We start from the raw sequence: 24,790 nt of genomic DNA, 5'->3' as shown, positions 1-24,790 counted from the left end.
AGAATTCTGTCCGTGGAGGGATCATCTGCCACATGGGGTACATATCTATAACAGAATACAAATACTATCATCTATAATTACTGCTACACACTAATACAACCAACAAGTGTAGAATTCTGTCCATGGAGGGATCATCTGCCACATTGGGTACATATCTATAACAGAATACAAATACTATCATCTATAATTACTGCTACACACTAATACAACCAACAAGTGTAGAATTCTGTCCATTGAGGGATCGTCTGCCACATGGGGTACATATCTATAACAGAATACAAATACTATCATCTATAATTACTGCTACACACTAATACAACCAGAAAGTGTAGAATTCTGTCCATGGAGGGATCGTCTGCCACATGGGGTACATATCTATAACAGAATACAAATACTATCATCTATAATCACTGCTACACACTAATACAACCAACAAGTGTAGAATTCTGTCCATTGAGGGATCATCTGCCACATGGGGTACATATCTATAACAGAATACAAATACTATCATCTATAATTACTGCTACACACTAATACAACCAGAAAGTGTAGAATTCTGTCCATGGAGGGCTCGTCTGCCACATGGGGTACATATCTATAACAGAATACAAATACTATCATCTATAATTACTGCTACACACTAATACAACCAACAAGTGTAGAATTCTGTCCATTGAGGGATCGTCTGCCACATGGGGTACATATCTATAACAGAATACAAAAACTATCATCTATAATTACTGCTACACACTAATACAACCAACAAGTGTAGAATTCTGTCCATTGAGGGATCGTCTGCCACATGGGGTACATATCTATAACAGAATACAAATACTAACATCTATAATTACTGCTACACACTAATACAACCAACAAGTGTAGAATTCTGTCCATTGAGGGATCGTCTGCCACATGGGGTACATATCTATAACAGAATACAAATACTATCATCTATAATTACTGCTACACACTAATACAACCAACAAGTGTAGAATTCTGTCCATGGAGGGATCGTCTGCCACATGGGGTACATATCTATAACAGAATACAAATACTATCATCTATAATTACTGCTACACACTAATACAACCAACAAGTGTAGAATTCTGTCCATTGAGGGATCGTCTGCCACATGGGGTACATATCTATAACAGAATACAAATACTATCATCTATAATTACTGCTACACACTAATACAACCAACAAGTGTAGAATTCTGTCCATTGAGGGATCGTCTGCCACATCGGGAACATATCTATAACAGAATACAAATACTATCATCTATAATTACTGCTACACACTAATACAACCAACAAGTGTAGAATTCTGTCCATGGAGGGATCGTCTGCCATATGGGGTACATATCTATAACAGAATACAAATACTATCATCTATAATTACTGCTACACACTAATACAACCAACAAGTGTAGAATTCTGTCCATGGAGGGATCGTCTGCCACATGGGGTACATATCTATAACAGAATACAAATACTATCATCTATAATTACTGCTACACACTAATACAACCAGAAAGTGTAGAATTCTGTCCATGGAGGGATCGTCTGCCACATGGGGTACATATCAATAACAGAATACAAATACTATCATCTATAATTACTGCTACACACTAATACAACCAGAAAGTGTAGAATTCTGTCCGTGGAGGGATCATCTGCCACATGGGGTACATATCTATAACAGAATACAAATACTATCATCTATAATTACTGCTACACACTAATACAACCAACAAGTGTAGAATTCTGTCCATGGAGGGATCATCTGCCACATGGGGTACATATCTATAACAGAATACAAATACTATCATCTATAATTACTGCTACACACTAATACAACCAACAAGTGTAGAATTCTGTCCATTGAGGGATCGTCTTCCACATGGGGTACATATATATAACAGAATACAAATACTATCATCTATAATTACTGCTACACACTAATACAACCAGAAAGTGTAGAATTCTGTCCATGGAGGGATCGTCTGCCACATGGGGTACATATCTATAACAGAATACAAATACTATCATCTATAATTACTGCTACACACTAATACAACCAACAAGTGTAGAATTCTGTCCATTGAGGGATCATCTGCCACATGGGGTACATATCTATAACAAAATACAAATACTATCATCTATAATTACTGCTACACACTAATACAACCAGAAAGTGTAGAATTCTGTCCATGGAGGGCTCGTCTGCCACATGGGGTACATATCTATAACAGAATACAAATACTATCATCTATAATTACTGCTACACACTAATACAACCAACAAGTGTAGAATTCTGTCCATTGAGGGATCGTCTGCCACATCGGGTACATATCTATAACAGAATACAAATACTATCATCTATAATTACTGCTACACACTAATACAACCAACAAGTGTAGAATTCTGTCCATTGAGGGATCGTCTGCCACATCGGGTACATATCTATAACAGAATACAAATACTATCATCTATAATTACTGCTACACACTAATACAACCAACAAGTGTAGAATTCTGTCCATTGAGGGATCGTCTGCCACATGGGGTACATATCTATAACAGAATACAAATACTATCATCTATAATTACTGCTACACACTAATATAACCAACAAGTGTAGAAATCTGTCCATGGAGGGATCGTCTGCCATATGGGGTACATATCTATAACAGAATACAAATACTATCATCTATAATTACTGCTACACACTAATACAACCAACAAGTGTAGAATTCTGTCCATGGAGGGATCGTCTGCCACATGGGGTACATATCTATAACAGAATACAAATACTATCATCTATAATTACTGCTACACACTAATACAACCAACAAGTGCAGAATTCTGTCCATTGAGGGATCATCTGCCACATGGGGTACATATCTATAACAGAATACAAATACTATCATCTATAATTACTGCTATACACTAATACAACCAACAAGTGTAGAATTCTGTCCATGGAGGGATCATCTGCCACATGGGGTACATATGTATAACAGAATACAAATACTATCATCTATAATTACTGCTACACACTAATACAACCAACAAGTGTAGAATTCTGTCCATTGAGGGATCGTCTGCCACATGGGGTACATATCTATAACAGAATACAAATACTAACATCTATAATTACTGCTACACACTAATACAACCAACAAGTGTAGAATTCTGTCCATGGATGAGTCATCTGCCACATGGGGTACATATCTATAACAGAATACAAATACTATCATCTATAATTACTGCTACACACTAATACAACCAACAAGTGTAGAATTCTGTCCATGGAGGGATCGTCTGCCACATGGGGTACATATCTATAACAGAATACAAATACTATCATCTATAATTACTGCTACACACTAATACAACCAACAAGTGTAGAATTCTGTCCATTGAGGGATCGTCTGCCACATCGGGTACATATCTATAACAGAATACAAATACTATCATCTATAATTACTGCTACACACTAATACAACCAACAAGTGTAGAATTCTGTCCATTGAGGGATCGTCTGCCACATGGGGTACATATCTATAACAGAATACAAATACTATCATCTATAATTACTGCTACACACTAATATAACCAACAAGTGTAGAAATCTGTCCATGGAGGGATCGTCTGCCATATGGGGTACATATCTATAACAGAATACAAATACTATCATCTATAATTACTGCTACACACTAATACAACCAACAAGTGTAGAATTCTGTCCATGGAGGGATCGTCTGCCACATGGGGTACATATCTATAACAGAATACAAATACTATCATCTATAATTACTGCTACACACTAATACAACCAACAAGTGCAGAATTCTGTCCATTGAGGGATCATCTGCCACATGGGGTACATATCTATAACAGAATACAAATACTATCATCTATAATTACTGCTATACACTAATACAACCAACAAGTGTAGAATTCTGTCCATGGAGGGATCATCTGCCACATGGGGTACATATGTATAACAGAATACAAATACTATCATCTATAATTACTGCTACACACTAATACAACCAACAAGTGTAGAATTCTGTCCATTGAGGGATCGTCTGCCACATGGGGTACATATCTATAACAGAATACAAATACTAACATCTATAATTACTGCTACACACTAATACAACCAACAAGTGTAGAATTCTGTCCATGGATGAGTCATCTGCCACATGGGGTACATATCTATAACAGAATACAAATACTATCATCTATAATTACTGCTACACACTAATACAACCAACAAGTGTAGAATTCTGTCCATGGAGGGATCGTCTGCCACATGGGGTACATATCTATAACAGAATACAAATACTATCATCTATAATTACTGCTACACACTAATACAACCAACAAGTGTAGAATTCTGTCCATTGAGGGATCGTCTGCCACATCGGGTACATATCTATAACAGAATACAAATACTATCATCTATAATTACTGCTACACACTAATACAACCAACAAGTGTAGAATTCTGTCCATGGAGGGATCGTCTGCCATATGGGGTACATATCTATAACAGAATACAAATACTATCATCTATAATTACTGCTACACACTAATACAACCAACAAGTGTAGAATTCTGTCCATTGAGGGATCGTCTGCCACATGGGGTACATATCTATAACAGAATACAAATACTATCATCTATAATTACTGCTACACACTAATACAACCAAGAAGTGTAGAATTCTCTCCATTGAGGGATCGTCTGCCGCATGGGATACATTTCTATAACAGAATACAAATACTATCATCTATAATTACTGCTACACACTAATATAACCAACAGGTATAGAAATCTGTCCATGGAGGGATCATCTGCCACATGGGGTACATATCTATAACAGAATACAAATACTATCATCTATAATTACTGCTACACACTAATACAACCAACAAGTGTAGAATTCTGTCCATTGAGGGATCGTCTGCCACATCGGGTACATTTCTATAATAGAATACAAATACTATCATCTATAATTACTGCTACACACTAATACAACCAACAAGTGTAGAATTCTGTCCATTGAGGGATCGTCTGCCACATGGGGTACATATCTATAACAGAATACAAATACTATCATCTATAATTACTGCTACACACTAATATAACCAACAAGTGTAGAATTCTGTCCATGAAGGGATCGTCTGCCACATGGGGTACATATCTATAACAGAATACAAATACTATCATCTATAATTACTGCTACACACTAATACAACCAACAAGTGTAGAATACTGTCCTTTGAGGGATCGTCTGCCACATGGGGTACATATCTATAACAGAATACAAATACTATCATCTATAATTACTGCTACACACTAATACAACCAACAAGTGTAGAATTCTGTCCATAGAGGGATCGTCTGCCACATGGGGTACATATCTATAACAGAATACAAATACTATCATCTAAAATTACTGCTACACACTAATACAACCAACAAGTGTAGAATTCTGTCCATTGGGGGATCATCTGCCACATGGGGTACATATCTATAACAGAATACAAATACTATCATCTATAATTACTGCTACACACTAATACAACCAACAAGTGTAGAATTCTGTCCATAGAGGGATCGTCTGCCACATGGGATACATATCTATAACAGAATACAAATACTATCATCTAAAATTACTGCTACACACTAATACAACCAACAAGTGTAGAATTCTGTCCATTGGGGGATCATCTGCCACATGGGGTACATATCTATAACAAAATACAAATACTATCATCTATAATTACTGCTACACACTAATACAACCAGAAAGTGTAGAATTCTGTCCATGGAGGGCTCGTCTGCCACATGGGGTACATATCTATAACAGAATACAAATACTATCATCTATAATTACTGCTACACACTAATACAACCAACAAGTGTAGAATTCTGTCCATTGAGGGATCGTCTGCCACATGGGGTACATATCTATAACAGAATACAAATACTATCATCTATAATTACTGCTACACACTAATATAACCAACAAGTGTAGAATTCTGTCCATTGAGGGATCGTCTGCCACATCGGGTACATATCTATAACAGAATACAAATACTATCATCTATAATTACTGCTACACACTAATACAACCAACAAGTGTAGAATTCTGTCCATTGAGGGATCGTCTGCCACATGGGGTACATATCTATAACAGAATACAAATACTATCATCTATAATTACTGCTACACACTAATACAACCAACAAGTGTAGAATTCTGTCCATTGAGGGATCGTCTGCCACATCGGGTACATATCTATAACAGAATACAAATACTATCATCTATAATTACTGCTACACACTAATACAACCAACAAGTGTAGAATTCTGTCCATGGAGGGATCGTCTGCCACATGGGGTACATATCTATAACAGAATACAAATACTATCATCTATAATTACTGCTACACACTAATACAACCAACAAGTGTAGAATTCTGTCCATTGAGGGATCGTCTGCCACATCGGGTACATATCTATAACAGAATACAAATACTATCATCTATAATTACTGCTACACACTAATACAACCAACAAGTGTAGAATTCTGTCCATGGAGGGATCGTCTGCCATATGGGGTACATATCTATAACAGAATACAAATACTATCATCTATAATTACTGCTACACACTAATACAACCAACAAGTGTAGAATTCTGTCCATTGAGGGATCGTCTGCCACATGGGGTACATATCTATAACAGAATACAAATACTATCATCTATAATTACTGCTACACACTAATATAACCAACAAGTGTAGAAATCTGTCCATGGAGGGATCGTCTGCCACATGGGGTACATATCTATAACAGAATACAAATACTATCATCTATAATTACTGCTACACACTAATACAACCAACAAGTGTAGAATTCTGTCCATGGAGGGATCGTCTGCCACATGGGGTACATATCTATAACAGAATACAAATACTATCATCTATAATTACTGCTACACACTAATACAACCAACAAGTGCAGAATTCTGTCCATTGAGGGATCATCTGCCACATGGGGTACATATCTATAACAGAATACAAATACTATCATCTATAATTACTGCTATACACTAATACAACCAACAAGTGTAGAATTCTGTCCATGGAGGGATCATCTGCCACATGGGGTACATATGTATAACAGAATACAAATACTATCATCTATAATAACTGCTACACACTAATACAACCAACAAGTGTAGAATTCTGTCCATTGAGGGATCGTCTGCCACATGGGGTACATATCTATAACAGAATACAAATACTAACATCTATAATTACTGCTACACACTAATACAACCAACAAGTGTAGAATTCTGTCCATGGATGAGTCATCTGCCACATGGGGTACATATCTATAACAGAATACAAATACTATCATCTATAATTACTGCTACACACTAATACAACCAGCAAGTGTAGAATTCTGTCCATTGAGGGATCGTCTGCCACATGGGGTACATATCTATAACAGAATACAAATACTATCATCTATAATTACTGCTACACACTAATACAACCAACAAGTGTAGAATTCTGTCCATTGAGGGATCGTCTGCCACATGGGGTACATATCTATAACAGAATACAAATACTAACATCTATAATTACTGCTACACACTAATACAACCAACAAGTGTAGAATTCTGTCCATTGAGGGATCATCTGCCACATGGGGTACATATCTATAACAGAATACAAATACTATCATCTATAATTACTGCTACACACTAATACAACCAGCAAGTGTAGAATTCTGTCCATGGAGGGATCGTCTGCCACATGGGGTACATATCTATAACAGAATACAAATACTATCATCTATAATTACTGCTACACACTAATACAACCAACAAGTGTAGAATTCTGTCAATTGAGGGATCGTCTGCCACATGGGGTACATATCTATAACAGAATACAAATACTATCATCTATAATTACTGCTACACACTAATACAACCAACAAGTGTAGAATTCTGTCCATTGAGGGATCGTCTGCCACATGGGGTACATATCTATAACAGAATACAAATACTAACATCTATAATTACTGCTACACACTAATACAACCAACAAGTGTAGAATTCTGTCCATTGAGGGATCATCTGCCACATGGGGTACATATCTATAACAGAATACAAATACTATCATCTATAATTACTGCTACCCACTAATACAACCAGCAAGTGTAGAATTCTGTCCATGGAGGGATCGTCTGCCACATGGGGTACATATCTATAACAGAATACAAATACTATCATCTATAATTACTGCTACACACTAATACAACCAACAAGTGTAGAATTCTGTCAATTGAGGGATCGTCTGCCACATGGGGTACATATCTATAACAGAATACAAATACTATCATCTATAATTACTGCTACACACTAATACAACCAACAAGTGTAGAATTCTGTCCATGGAGGGATCGTCTGCCACATGGGGTACATATCTATAACAGAATACAAATACTAACATCTATAATTACTGCTACACACTAATACAACCAGCAAGTGTAGAATTCTGTCCATTGAGGGATCATCTGCCACATGGGGTACATATCTATAACAGAATACAAATACTATCATCTATAATTACTGCTACACACTAATACAACCAACAAGTGTAGAATTCTGTCCATGGAGGGATCGTCTGCCACATGGGGTACATATCTATAACAGAATACAAATACTATCATCTATAATTACTGCTACACACTAATACAACCAACAAGTGTAGAATTCTGTCCATTGAGGGATCGTCTGTCACATGGGGTACATATCTATAACAGAATACAAATACTATCATCTATAATTACTGCTACACACTAATACAACCAACAAGTGTAGAATTCTGTCCATGGAGGGATCGTCTGCCACATGGGGTACATATCTATAACAGAATACAAATACTATCATCTATAATTACTGCTACACACTAATACAACCAACAAGTGTAGAATTCTGTCCATTGAGGGATCGTCTGCCACATGGGGTACATATCTATAACAGAATACAAATACTATCATCTATAATTACTGCTACACACTAATACAACCAACAAGTGTAGAATTCTGTCCATTGAGGGATCGTCTGCCACATGGGGTACATATCTATAACAGAATACAAATACTATCATCTATAATTACTGCTACACACTAATACAACCAAGAAGTGTAGAATTCTGTCCATTGAGGGATCGTCTGCCACATCGGGTACATTTCTATAACAGAATACAAATACTATCATCTATAATTACTGCTACACACTAATATAACCAACAGGTGTAGAAATCTGTCCATGGAGGGATCATCTGCCACATGGGGTACATATCTATAACAGAATACAAATACTATCATCTATAATTACTGCTACACACTAATACAACCAACAAGTGTAGAATTCTGTCCATTGAGGGATCGTCTTCCACATCGGGTACATTTCTATAATAGAATACAAATACTATCATCTATAATTACTGCTACACACTAATACAACCAACAAGTGTAGAATTCTGTCCATTGAGGGATCGTCTGCCACATGGGGTACATATCTATAACAGAATACAAATACTATCATCTATAATTACTGCTACACACTAATATAACCAACAAGTGTAGAATTCTGTCCATGAAGGGATCGTCTGCCACATGGGGTACATATCTATAACAGAATACAAATACTATCATCTATAATTACTGCTACACACTAATACAACCAACAAGTGTAGAATACTGTCCTTTGAGGGATCGTCTGCCACATGGGGTACATATCTATAACAGAATACAAATACTATCATCTATAATTACTGCTACACACTAATACAACCAACAAGTGTAGAATTCTGTCCATAGAGGGATCGTCTGCCACATGGGGTACATATCTATAACAGAATACAAATACTATCATCTAAAATTACTGCTACACACTAATACAACCAACAAGTGTAGAATTCTGTCCATTGGGGGATCATCTGCCACATGGGGTACATATCTATAACAGAATACAAATACTATCATCTATAATTACTGCTACACACTAATACAACCAACAAGTGTAGAATTCTGTCCATAGAGGGATCGTCTGCCACATGGGGTACATATCTATAACAGAATACAAATACTATCATCTAAAATTACTGCTACACACTAATACAACCAACAAGTGTAGAATTCTGTCCATTGGGGGATCATCTGCCACATGGGGTACATATCTATAACAGAATACAAATACTATCATCTATAATTACTGCTACACACTAATACAACCAGAAAGTGTAGAATTCTGTCCATGGAGGGCTCGTCTGCCACATGGGGTACATATCTATAACAGAATACAAATACTATCATCTATAATTACTGCTACACACTAATACAACCAACAAGTGTAGAATTCTGTCCATTGAGGGATCGTCTGCCACATGGGGTACATATCTATAACAGAATACAAATACTATCATCTATAATTACTGCTACACACTAATACAACCAACAAGTGTAGAATTCTGTCCATTGAGGGATCGTCTGCCACATCGGGTACATATCTATAACAGAATACAAATACTATCATCTATAATTACTGCTACACACTAATACAACCAACAAGTGTAGAATTCTGTCCATGGAGGGATCGTCTGCCACATGGGGTACATATCTATAACAGAATACAAATACTATCATCTATAATTACTGCTACACACTAATACAACCAACAAGTGTAGAATTCTGTCCATTGAGGGATCGTCTGCCACATGGGGTACATATCTATAACAGAATACAAATACTATCATCTATAATTACTGCTACACACTAATATAACCAACAAATGTAGAAATCTGTCCATGGAGGGATCGTCTGCCACATGGGGTACATATCTATAACAGAATACAAATACTATCATCTATAATTACTGCTACACACTAATACAACCAACAAGTGTAGAATTCTGTCCATAGAGGGATCGTCTGCCACATGGGGTACATATCTATAACAGAATACAAATACTATCATCTATAATTACTGCTACACACTAATACAACCAACAAGTGTAGAATTCTGTCCATGGATGAGTCATCTGCCACATGGGGTACATATCTATAACAGAATACAAATACTATCATCTATAATTACTGCTACACACTAATACAACCAACAAGTGTAGAATTCTGTCCATAGAGGGATCGTCTGCCACATGGGGTACATATCTATAACAGAATACAAATACTATCATCTATAATTACTGCTACACACTAATACAACCAACAAGTGTAGAATTCTGTCCATGGAGGGATCGTCTGCCACATGGGGTACATATCTATAACAGAATACAAATACTATCATCTATAATTACTGCTACACACTAATACAACCAACAAGTGTAGAATTCTGTCCATTGAGGGATCGTCTGCCACATGGGGTACATATCTATAACAGAATACAAATACTATCATCTATCATTACTGCTACACACTAATACAACCAACAAGTGTAGAATTCTGTCCATTGAGGGATCGTCTGCCACATGGGGTACATATCTATAACAGAATACAAATACTATCATCTATAATTACTGCTACACACTAATACAACCAACAAGTGTAGAATTCTGTCCATTGAGGGATCGTCTGCCACATCGGGTACATTTCTATAACAGAATACAAATACTATCATCTATAATTACTGCTACACACTAATATAACCAACAAGTGTAGAAATCTGTCCATGGAGGGATCATCTGCCACATGGGGTACATATCTATAACAGAATACAAATACTATCATCTATAATTACTGCTACACACTAATACAACCAACAAGTGTAGAATTCTGTCCATTGAGGGATCGTCTGCCACATCGGATACATTTCTATAATAGAATACAAATACTATCATCTATAATTACTGCTACACACTAATACAACCAACAAGTGTAGAATTCTGTCCATTGAGGGATCGTCTGCCACATGGGGTACATATCTATAACAGAATACAAATACTATCATCTATAATTACTGCTACACACTAATACAACCAACAAGTGTAGAATTCTGTCCATGGAGGGATCGTCTGCCACATGGGGTACATATCTATAACAGAATACAAATACTATCATCTATAATTACTGCTACACACTAATACAACCAACAAGTGTAGAATTCTGTCCATTGAGGGATCGTCTGCCACATCGGGTACATATCTATAACAGAATACAAATACTATCATCTATAATTACTGCTACACACTAATACAACCAACAAGTGTAGAATTCTGTCCATGGAGGGATCGTCTGCCACATGGGGTACATATCTATAACAGAATACAAATACTATCATCTATAATTACTGCTACACACTAATACAACCAACAAGTGTAGAATTCTGTCCATTGAGGGATCGTCTGCCACATGGGGTACATATCTATAACAGAATACAAATACTATCATCTATAATTACTGCTACACACTAATACAACCAACAAGTGTAGAATTCTGTCCATTGAGGGATCGTCTGCCACATGGGGTACATATCTATAACAGAATACAAATACTATCATCTATAATTACTGCTACACACTAATATAACCAACAAATGTAGAAATCTGTCCATGGAGGGATCGTCTGCCACATGGGGTACATATCTATAACAGAATACAAATACTATCATCTATAATTACTGCTACACACTAATACAACCAACAAGTGTAGAATTCTGTCCATAGAGGGATCGTCTGCCACATGGGGTACATATCTATAACAGAATACAAATACTATCATCTATAATTACTGCTACACACTAATACAACCAACAAGTGTAGAATTCTGTCCATGGATGAGTCATCTGCCACATGGGGTACATATCTATAACAGAATACAAATACTATCATCTATAATTACTGCTACACACTAATACAACCAACAAGTGTAGAATTCTGTCCATTGAGGGATCGTCTGCCACATGGGGTACATATCTATAACAGAATACAAATACTATCATCTATCATTACTGCTACACACTAATACAACCAACAAGTGTAGAATTCTGTCCATTGAGGGATCGTCTGCCACATGGGGTACATATCTATAACAGAATACAAATACTATCATCTATAATTACTGCTACACACTAATACAACCAACAAGTGTAGAATTCTGTCCATTGAGGGATCGTCTGCCACATCGGGTACATTTCTATAACAGAATACAAATACTATCATCTATAATTACTGCTACACACTAATATAACCAACAAGTGTAGAAATCTGTCCATGGAGGGATCATCTGCCACATGGGGTACATATCTATAACAGAATACAAATACTATCATCTATAATTACTGCTACACACTAATACAACCAACAAGTGTAGAATTCTGTCCATTGAGGGATCGTCTGCCACATCGGATACATTTCTATAATAGAATACAAATACTATCATCTATAATTACTGCTACACACTAATACAACCAACAAGTGTAGAATTCTGTCCATTGAGGGATCGTCTGCCACATGGGGTACATATCTATAACAGAATACAAATACTATCATCTATAATTACTGCTACACACTAATACAACCAACAAGTGTAGAATTCTGTCCATGGAGGGATCGTCTGCCACATGGGGTACATATCTATAACAGAATACAAATACTATCATCTATAATTACTGCTACACACTAATACAACCAGCAAGTGTAGAATTCTGTCCATTGAGGGATCATCTGCCACATGGGGTACATACCTATAACAGAATACAAATACTATCATCTATAATTACTGCTACACACTAATATAACCAACAAGTGTAGAAATCTGTCCATGGAGGGATCATCTGCCACATGGGGTACATATCTATAACAGAATACAAATACTATCATCTATAATTACTGCTACACACTAATACAACCAACAAGTGTAGAATTCTGTCCATTGAGGGATCGTCTGCCACATGGGGTACATATCTATAACAGAATACAAATACTAACATCTATAATTACTGCTACACACTAATACAACCAACAAGTGTAGAATTCTGTCCATGGATGAGTCATCTGCCACATGGGGTACATATCTATAACAGAATACAAATACTATCATCTATAATTACTGCTACACACTAATACAACCAACAAGTGTAGAATTCTGTCCATTGAGGGATCGTCTGCCACATGGGGTACATATCTATAACAGAATACAAATACTATCATCTATAATTACTGCTACACACTAATACAACCAACAAGTGTAGAATTCTGTCCATGGAGGGATCGTCTGCCACATGGGGTACATATCTATAACAGAATACAAATACTATCATCTATAATTACTGCTACACACTAATACAACCAACAAGTGTAGAATTCTGACCATGGAGGGATCGTCTGCCACATGGGGTACATATCTATAACAGAATACAAATACTATCATCTATAATTACTGCTACACACTAATACAACCAACAAGTGTAGAATTCTGTCCATTGAGGGATCGTCTGCCACATCGGGTACATTTCTTTAACAGAATACAAATACTATCATCTATAATTACTGCTACACACTAATATAACCAACAAGTGTAGAAATCTGTCCATGGAGGGATCATCTGCCACATGGGGTACATATCTATAACAGAATACAAATACTATCATCTATAATTACTGCTACACACTAATACAACCAACAAGTGTAGAATTCTGTCCATTGAGGGATCGTCTGCCACATGGGGTACATATCTATAACAGAATACAAATACTATCATCTATAATTACTGCTACACACTAATACAACCAACAAGTGTAGAATTCTGTCCATGGAGGGATCGTCTGCCACATGGGGTACATATCTATAACAGAATACAAATACTATCATCTATAATTACTGCTACACACTAATACAACCAGCAAGTGTAGAATTCTGTCCATGAAGGGATCGTCTGCCACATGGGGTACATATCTATAACAGAATACAAATACTATCATCTATAATTACTGCTACACACTAATACAAGCAACAAGTGTAGAATTCTGTCCATTGAGGGATCGTCTGCCACATGGGGTACATATCTATAACAGAATACATATACTATCATCTATAATTACTGCTACACACTAATACAACCAACAAGTGTAGAATTCTGTCCATAGAGGGATCATCTGCCACATGGGGTACATACCTATAACAGAATACAAATACTATCATCTATAATTACTGCTACACACTAATATAACCAACAAGTGTAGAAATCTGTCCATGGAGGGATCATCTGCCACATGGGGTACATATCTATAACAGAATACAAATACTATCATCTATAATTACTGCTACACACTAATACAACCAACAAGTGTAGAATTCTGTCCATTGAGGGATCGTCTGCCACATGGGGTACATATCTATAACAGAATACAAATACTAACATCTATAATTACTGCTACACACTAATACAACCAACAAGTGTAGAATTCTGTCCATGGATGAGTCATCTGCCACATGGGGTACATATCTATAACAGAATACAAATACTATCATCTATAATTACTGCTACACACTAATACAACCAGCAAGTGTAGAATTCTGTCCATTGAGGGATCGTCTGCCACATGGGGTACATATCTATAACAGAATACAAATACTAACATCTATAATTACTGCTACACACTAATACAACCAACAAGTGTAGAATTCTGTCCATTGAGGGATCGTCTGCCACATGGGGTACATATCTATAACAGAATACAAATACTATCATCTATAATTACTGCTACACACTAATACAACCAGCAAGTGTAGAATTCTGTCCATGGAGGGATCGTCTGCCACATGGGGTACATATCTATAACAGAATACAAATACTGTCATCTATAATTACTGCTACACACTAATACAACCAACAAGTGTAGAATTCTGTCCATTGAGGGATCGTCTGCCACATGGGGTACATATCTATAACAGAATACAAATACTATCATGTATAATTACTGCTACACACTAATACAACCAACAAGTGTAGAATTCTGTCCATGGAGGGATCGTCTGCCACATGGGGTACATATCTATAACAGAATACAAATACTAACATCTATAATTACTGCTACACACTAATACAACCAGCAAGTGTAGAATTCTGTCCATTGAGGGATCGTCTGCCACATGGGGTACATATCTATAACAGAATACAAATACTATCATCTATAATTACTGCTACACACTAATACAACCAACAAGTGTAGAATTCTGTCCATGGAGGGATCGTCTGCCACATGGGGTACATATCTATAACAGAATACAAATACTATCATCTATAATTACTGCTACACACTAATACAACCAACAAGTGTAGAATTCTGTCCATTGAGGGATCATCTGCCACATGGGGTACATATCTATAACAGAATACAAATACTATCATCTATAATTACTGCTACACACTAATACAACCAACAAGTGTAGAATTCTGTCCATGGAGGGATCGTCTGTCACATGGGGTACATATCTATAACAGAATACAAATACTATCATCTATAATTACTGCTACACACTAATACAACCAACAAGTGTAGAATTCTGTCCATTGAGGGATCGTCTGCCACATGGGGTACATATCTATAACAGAATACAAATACTATCATCTATAATTACTGCTACACACTAATACAACCAACAAGTGTAGAATTCTGTCCATTGAGGGATCGTCTGCCACATGGGGTACATATCTATAACAGAATACAAATACTATCATCTATAATTACTGCTACACACTAATACAACCAACAAGTGTAGAATTCTGTCCATTGAGGAATCATCTGCCACATGGGGTACATATCTATAACAGAATACAAATACTATCATCTATAATTACTGCTACACACTAATACAACCAACAAGTGTAGAATTCTGTCCATTGAGGGATCGTCTTCCACATCGGGTACATTTCTATCACAGAATACAAATACTATAAATTGTCATAGTTACAACTGAAATTACTTTTGTTTCTGTTGTCATAGTTACTGATGTAATACAATGAACTTAAAATTTCCAATTCAAATAAGGGGACCTGACCTGATTTTCTTGAAAACACAAACTGTCCAAATTCTATATGATTATCTTCCTTTGATGAAAAATGAAAGTATTTTCACTGAAAATTTCAAATACACTAAAAGATAGTTAATTTTTTAGGACTTTAATCATTTAATTTCAGAAATAAGAAGTGTCCTTTGTATATTTAATAATACTTGGTAAAATATTTTTAAACCCAAAAAGTATTGCACCATGCCCTGAAAAAGATACCTGATCTACCTTAAAGAGTTAAAACATTGATACATTTGTAAAGGTTTATCTTTACTACTTACTGAAGAATAAACTGTAAGAATTCTGCCAAATCTTCTATGTAAAAATCTGGTAAAGCAGCAAACTGCATGGGGACGTCTGTTGGAAGTGGTAGAGTAACTCTAAAATAGATAAATAGATGACTTGAAACAGAAAATGTAGGTTTTTGTTCTTAGTGTCAATTTAGATTGGAGTTATCTTTCTTGCACCCATCCGGCTCTCTCACAAATTGTTTATTTATGTACATGTTTTATTAATCATAAAATGATGTTGAATAATTATTTTTCTAAAATGATATATGCACATGTTTGTATACTACTTTCTTGTGTGTAAATGATATGCCCTTAAGGGCCCTTTAATTATGAAATAAAATGATTTGATTTGATTTGATCTAAATAAATCTTTGACTGATAATATTGGGACTAATATATATATATATCCAATGAAGAAGGCCGTAATGGCCGAAACGTATGGGAATTTGTGTTATAGTTTTTATTATATATATATATATATCTAAACCCTCTGTTGTTGCTATATATAGCAACAACAGAGGGTTTTGATAAATGTTGTAATTAAATTGATGACTACATGAAGTATACATTTATGAATTAAATAAAATAAATAAAGGATTCTTTCACAAATATAGTCTAGAACAAAACTATTATTTACCCTGAACTTTTAGGATCAGCTACTTTTAACATGTAATCAGAATGTACTTCATAGAATTGTAAACATCTTCTTAACAGAGATTCATCTAACACAGCAGCATCAGCACAAAGTTTACTTTTATTTAGTCTCTGTAAAATAAAATAATCTATCAATCTTATTATCACAATAATTACAGATGTTATGCTAAGGATTGTTGTGTCAAGATTTCAGGATACCGTTGATTCATTACTATTCATTGGACCCCAATTTTCATAGATCGTATGGATACATAATTGTGAACCAGAAATTCAAATATTCAACAAAGTAAACGAACCTGAAGTAAAAGGTTTTCTTGAATAAAAGTTAATACTAACAACCGCCCATAATGTACATATCAAACAACAATCAAGTCATTTTAGATTTTAAGTGCGTTATTTGCGTGTTATATATGGAATAATTGCTTGCCAAATAAACAGTGGAAAGTTTTTAGATTTTAAGATAACAAGGATAGTGTTTGAACAGTAAACGCTAATGCGAGGGCAGGAGTGTTAAATATGTACAATTGTTTGGCCTATGTGATATGGAGATATGAATAGTGAACCGGCTATGGACGATTGGACTGTGTAATATATAAAGTTAACTTCGTTTACATGGTTATGGATTAGTCCGCATGCTGTATATATGTTACTTTTATTAATTTATAATAATTACGTATACTGATTTTATGAGTGCCCCGTGTGTAAGGGTTAGGGTGCAAATAAGGTGCAAATAAGAGGTACGCTATAGAAGCGAAGCTCCTGCTAGAGGAGGAAGATAAAGACTAGACTTTGGACTTTAAGACAATGCAACATAAAAGTTCCTACGTCTGCACCTGCATGAGATTTCTTATTCTTCAGAATTTCTTCTTCCAGATCTGAGTTAAAAAAAACCAAGACCTTGACCTAAAATTTCTACTTCTTTAGAAGTTCTTCATTTCTGTGAATGAAAATTAAAAAAGAGCCCATACCTAGCAGCAATATCAAGAGCCCATACCTTGACCTGAGATTTCCATTTCTTTAGAAGTTCTTTATTTCTATCAGATATACAAGACCCATACCTGGACCTGAGATTTCCATTTCTTTTTAGAAGTTCTTTATTTCTAGCAGAGTTAGGAAGTTTACTCCATATTGGTTCTGTATTCTCTAATTCATCGACCATACGACTGACGTCTCTAATGGCCTTTAACCTTTGTTGGTAACGTCGTGTAGATGACACCTGCCAGTTGGACATTTACACCTTACAGTCCTTTCATACACCAAATATACTAGACCTATTGCTTATAGTATCTGAGATATGGACATGACCACCAAAACTTAACCTTGTTCACTGATCTATTAAATGAGGTCGAGGTCAGGTGAAAGCTGTCTGAAGGGTGTGAGGACTGTGCAAGGTACATACATACCAAATATAGTTATCCTATTACTTATAATAAGGGAGAATTTAACATTACAAAAAATCTTAACTTTTTTTTCAAGTAGTCACTGAACCCTGAAAATGAGGTAAGGACATTGGGCATGTGACTGACGGAAACTTGATAACATGAGGCATACATATACAAAGTATGAAGCTTCCAGGTCTCCCACCTTCTAAAATATAAGAAGTAAGCTAGCGCCGCTGCCGGATCACTATCCTTATGTCAAGCTTTCTGCAACAACAGCCGCAGGCTCGACAAAAAACTAAATTCATTGTTTTCATTCTTTTTATGTAAAACACACTATTTCAAAGATTTAAGGGGATAAACTAGATGCTCCAGAGAGCTTGAATCACTCATCTAGTAAAACAATTAGTACTTACGCTGTAGAGTTAGGGGTGTCCACTCGAACAAATGCATGCTTCAGGTCATGTTTATCGGCCATATAACATGGACTACACATATCAAAGTCATGGCAATCACAACACTTCCATCGTAAACCATGGATTCCTTTCTCCCCACAAATATCACATGTTACGTTAGTATGGCAAACTCCTGCAAACAAATTCAAATAAAACATCAATTCCTTCCTCAACATTATCATTACAAATTATATTAAGACTGCATATTCCTGTAAAAGTATTATTTATTTTATACAAGTTGAAATGTGCCTTAATGTGTAGATGCAGGGCTTCCTAAACATGACAAACGGATGTATTGTCCGGAATTTATTAATAAATTGTATACATAACGTAAAGCAGGTTATTTTCGCAGGTGTAAAATTTTGTAATTTTCATTGAATGAGATCTACGAAATATATTGGTGGTTTCAAAACTTTTATCAATACCTGTGCATGTGCACTTTTAAATTGGTGGAATTTATTTTAGGGATTTTGTTCTATCCGCGAAAATAAGCGAATATTTCCACCCTGTGAAAGTAACCCGCTACATATTCGGTATTTGACTTGAACATTGTGCAGAGCCTGAAAAGAACATTAAGCATGGGTCTGCCATTCTTAGTATATCTAAGAAAAAATAAGTTAATGCAATCTATTCATTGACCTTTCTAAACAGCCACACATTTTCAATTCTGCCCAGCCCTGGATATCTATCTATATTACCTGAAGGTGCTGTTTCAAACACTCTAAGGTCATACTTTCAATTCACCCCAGCCCTGGATATCTATCTATAATACCTGCAGGACAGTGGCGCAGTGTCAAACACTCTAAGGTCATATTTTCCATTTTTCCCAGCCATACTTGCCCTGTATATCTATCTATATTACCTGAAGGTGCTGTGTCAAACACTCGTAGGTCATATTTTCCATTTTTCCCAGCCATACTTGCCCTGTATATCTATCTATATTACCTGAAGGTGCTGTGTCAAACACTCATAGGTCATATTTTCCATTTTCCTCAGCCCTATATCTCAGCTCACGTCCAGAGTCCCATATGACAGTAACTTTTTTGTCATCTGACCCAGGTTTAGGTACAAATATCACAGTTCCCAGGAAGCCTTCACCATTATCTTTTTTCTTTGAGATCCAATCAGGACTTCGTACTACACGAGTCCCAGGTTTTATCTGAAAAATATATCACATGTTACTGTGAAGTATCAAACTGCCACATGCATGAATTATACCATACATGAATATAGTCTCTGATGCATGATTTGTTTTATTATTAATTGTTTTTGACTTTAAATTGGCTTTCAGTTACTGCGAGTTTTCTCAAATTGTACTTTCCTGTTAATTTGACCTGTTGATACAATCTGTAAGTTTTTTTGGTTACTTAGTATTTACTTATTGGGGGTTATATCTCTATCTTTAATATTAACCAGCTTTGATAAGAATTGAGTATGACTATAACTATTCACTTCTGTTCTTGTATTTCCCTTACTCTACATGCGTTACATTAAACCTGGTGTGTCGGCAATGTTTTGGTGTTACCCTTGCTCTAAATTAAACCTGTTTTGACAATGTTTGGTGTCAGTTTACCTGGGAAACTTCTACAAAACTTCTACTTAAACCTGTGTGTTTGGCAATATTTGGTGTTTCCCTACCTCTACTGCCCACCCGCCCCTGTTTGGCATGTTTGGTGACAGTTTACCTGAGAAACTTTCAACCAAATTTCTGTGGTAACTTTTCTCTTTTTATATGGAACAGTACAAGCTAAGTCAGTGGAATGGTGTGATCTCTGTACAATGGAAAGTTCAAACTAAATACAAAATTGTTGGTAAACTGCTTCCTAAGTAACACCAGACATAGGACCAGTATATGACCACAGTGATTTTATTTAACAAACTTTAGTGATGTTTTCATTTTTGTTAAATGGCTTTCATTAACCATCAAATACACAATTGACATGTCATATTTGGATTAAACACCAATACAATGATTTGAAGTGTACAAATGACGGAATATATTTAGCTTGAAACTTTTCTTTCATAGGACTTCAACTTTGTTTTGCCATGATAATAGTTTGCTAAGATCTCTCATGAAATTTCATGTAATTTTAAAATTTTCACAATTTGCTAAAAAAATCTTGAGATCACTGCCAGAATGTGTATTGTGCACGAATAGATCACAGTGAAGGTACCATAAGTAGTTTCAGAAGTTTGGTTTATCGAAGTATAATTAACCAAGGGAAATAATTCTAACGGACTTATCCTTTTAAAGTATTTATAGATATGCTAATCATATAAGAATTATCTAATAATTTCCATTAAACATGTAACCACAACATATCAAGATCAGTTTAAGATAAATGGTATCCCAGCTATTGCTAAATTAATCCTTTCCTCCGTAATGACGCCTTTTGACGCCACCCCCTTTACTCCATAATGACGCCTTTTGACGCCTGTGTAGTGCCTCAGTTGAAACGTCTTATGAAAAAACTTTATCAGACTTAATCATGTTAATAAAATCAACTTTCATGAATACCTACCTAATTAGACTATTTACCGGATTTGTTATCACATAAGCAACACGACGGGTGCTACATGTGGAGCAGGATTTGCTTACCCTTCTGGAGCACCTGAGATCACCCCTAGTTTTTGGTGGGGTTCGTGTTGTTAATTCTTTAGTTTTCTATGTTGTGTCATGTGTACTATTGTTTGTCTGTTTGTCTTTTTCATTTTAAGCCATGGTCAAGTCAGTTTATTTTAGATTTATGAGTTTGACTGTCCCTTTGGTATCTTTCGTCCCTCTTTTAAAAAGGATATTCATTAAAAGATCTGACTGGAATTTCATTGATGAAACATTCAAGCTTGATAATATACAGCTCTGAATTCGGATTGTGATTAAATAGTTGACACAGCATATGTTTCTGACACAGAATGAATGTGGTCTAATGAACTTAATTTTTTTTTGCTCTTGAGCAATACACTATGCCTTTTGAATATTAATCCCCTCAAAAAAATATTTGCAGAATTTTTTTTTATTTTCTGAAATCTGAAATGAGAAAAATTGACTGAAAACTACAAAAATGCTTATTTGGTCCCATTTTTGGCCCCTAATTCCTAAACCTTTTGGACCATAACCCCCTTTATTCCTATAGGCTGTTTGCCCTATAACTCCCTTAATTCCTATAGGCTGTTTGCCCTCTAACCCTTAAAATAAATCTAAACCTTCTACTTATGGCATTAAACATTGTGGCACAATTTCAGAGCAATTGAAATACTTATACACATCTTATTATCCTGAAACTAGATAAATGCTTGTTTTGGGCCTCTTTGTGCCCCTAATTCCTGAACCTTTGGGACCATAACCACCAAAATCAATCCCAACCTTCATACCTGCCAACTGCCATTTCAATTTTTATTTTTTGTGGTCGTATAAAAGAATACACAGAAAAGATATGGTTAATAGGGATCATCCGATTTAAGTTTTAGTTATAAGAGCAAAAATTTCTACTTTCACTTTCTATTGGGTTTGCATTTTTAGTCGGAGAAATAACTCTCTATTGAATAAGACCTGCCCAAAAGGAATTGTTATAGACAAAAGCAGACTTAGACATACACTAATACTCACTTTAAAGTTCTTTTCCTCATTCTCAGACAGAGCTCATTATTATAGAAATGTTTTAATTTTCTAATAATTTTAGAACATGACTGATTTGTTTGTCAAATTTAGTTTAGGTTATTTCGTATGTTTGTAAACTGTCATTTTTATATCAGTTCTTCGTAAAATCAATAATTGGATTCCAGGAAGTTTAAACAAAAATTGAGTGAACCACGAGGAACAAAATACTTATAGATATTATATTAGCAACATATATTAGACCTCACTCATTTCTTCCTCATTCCATTCGAAAGATAAAACCCGAGGAGTTCGCATTAACAAGGAGTTTTTTTCGCGGTAAATACAAATACACAAAATTGATAACAAATTTCTGATCATTTTTGTGATATAAATTGTTAATCTATGATCTATTATAATTATATTGTACAAATACAAATACAAATATTTTATTAGCACAAACTCATCAACAATAAATGGTTAAGGCTCATGGTATATCAATTACATAGTTGGTCTAACATAATAAGTATTGAAAATAATGACTATATTAATATGTAATATTATAAACAATGATTATGAATTAGACATATTGACAATTTTATAGAGTTTGTTCTGCTTTACGCAGGTTCAAACTGTCTGAGATGAAAGAGGAAGTCAATTTGAGGATTGTGTATGAATTATTATTTAATAAAAAGATTATATTATTTTCATGTTTTTGAAATTTTGTAGGATCAACGATTATATTTGAAACTTTATGGTAAAATATGTCTCTTTTAGTTGAGTATTTTTCACAATGTAAAAGAAAATGTTTTTCATTTTCAGTTTGACCAGAATTACATACAGAGCAGTATCTATCATTTCTGGGAATATTTAGATGTCTCCCTCTTTCAATCATCAGTATATGAGCTCTTATACGGATCTTACATATTGCAGCTCTGTCACTTCTGTTTTTCAATATATCAACATAGGGTGGTCTTCTGCCCATTATGTAGACACTCTTGAAAAAGTCTAACTTTTTGGATTCAGATATATTTGCATTTTGAACTTGCAAACATTGGTCATTAATTCTTTGTTTAATTATGTTAATAGACTTTAAATTACCTTTAACATAATTAAAGTTATTGATGATATAAGACATTCCAAGTTCATTCAAAAGACTCTTGACCTTTATGACCCAAGGGTTTGAATCTACAGATTTAGTGAATATATCATATGCCAAAGAATTTTCTGAAGAAACTATATGGTTCAGGTAGTTGAATATTGAATATAATATTTTATTTTTCAAGGGAATTCTATT

General features: G+C 35.2%; 1 protein-coding gene across 5 annotated transcripts in view; it reads right to left on the bottom strand.

Annotated features, from left to right (window-relative positions):
* The window catches only part of LOC139501643 (ubiquitin conjugation factor E4 B-like), a 42,238-nt gene extending 18,447 nt beyond the window's left edge, over positions 1–23,791 (bottom strand). Inside the window, exons 1-5 of one of the 5 annotated variants that reach the window (XM_071290775.1) lie at positions 23,758–23,791; positions 20,844–21,057; positions 19,860–20,031; positions 18,048–18,175; positions 17,402–17,500 (exon numbers count right to left, since the gene is read on the bottom strand). The gene's annotated coding sequence lies outside the window, so the exon portion shown is untranslated. Of the gene's footprint in view, positions 1–17,401; positions 17,501–18,047; positions 18,176–19,122; positions 19,282–19,859; positions 20,032–20,760; positions 20,817–20,843; positions 21,058–21,583; positions 21,666–23,505; positions 23,675–23,757 lie in introns of those variants that run through there. The other 4 variants (XM_071290776.1, XM_071290777.1, XM_071290778.1 and 1 more) reach the window with 4 other exon arrangements.
* Positions 23,792–24,790: the final 999 nt, after the last annotated feature.

This window comes from Mytilus edulis, chromosome 13 (assembly GCF_963676685.1).
Source record: "Mytilus edulis chromosome 13, xbMytEdul2.2, whole genome shotgun sequence".
Lineage (NCBI taxonomy): Eukaryota > Metazoa > Mollusca > Bivalvia > Mytilida > Mytilidae > Mytilus > Mytilus edulis.
This window is presented reverse-complemented; position numbering and strand designations above follow the sequence as displayed.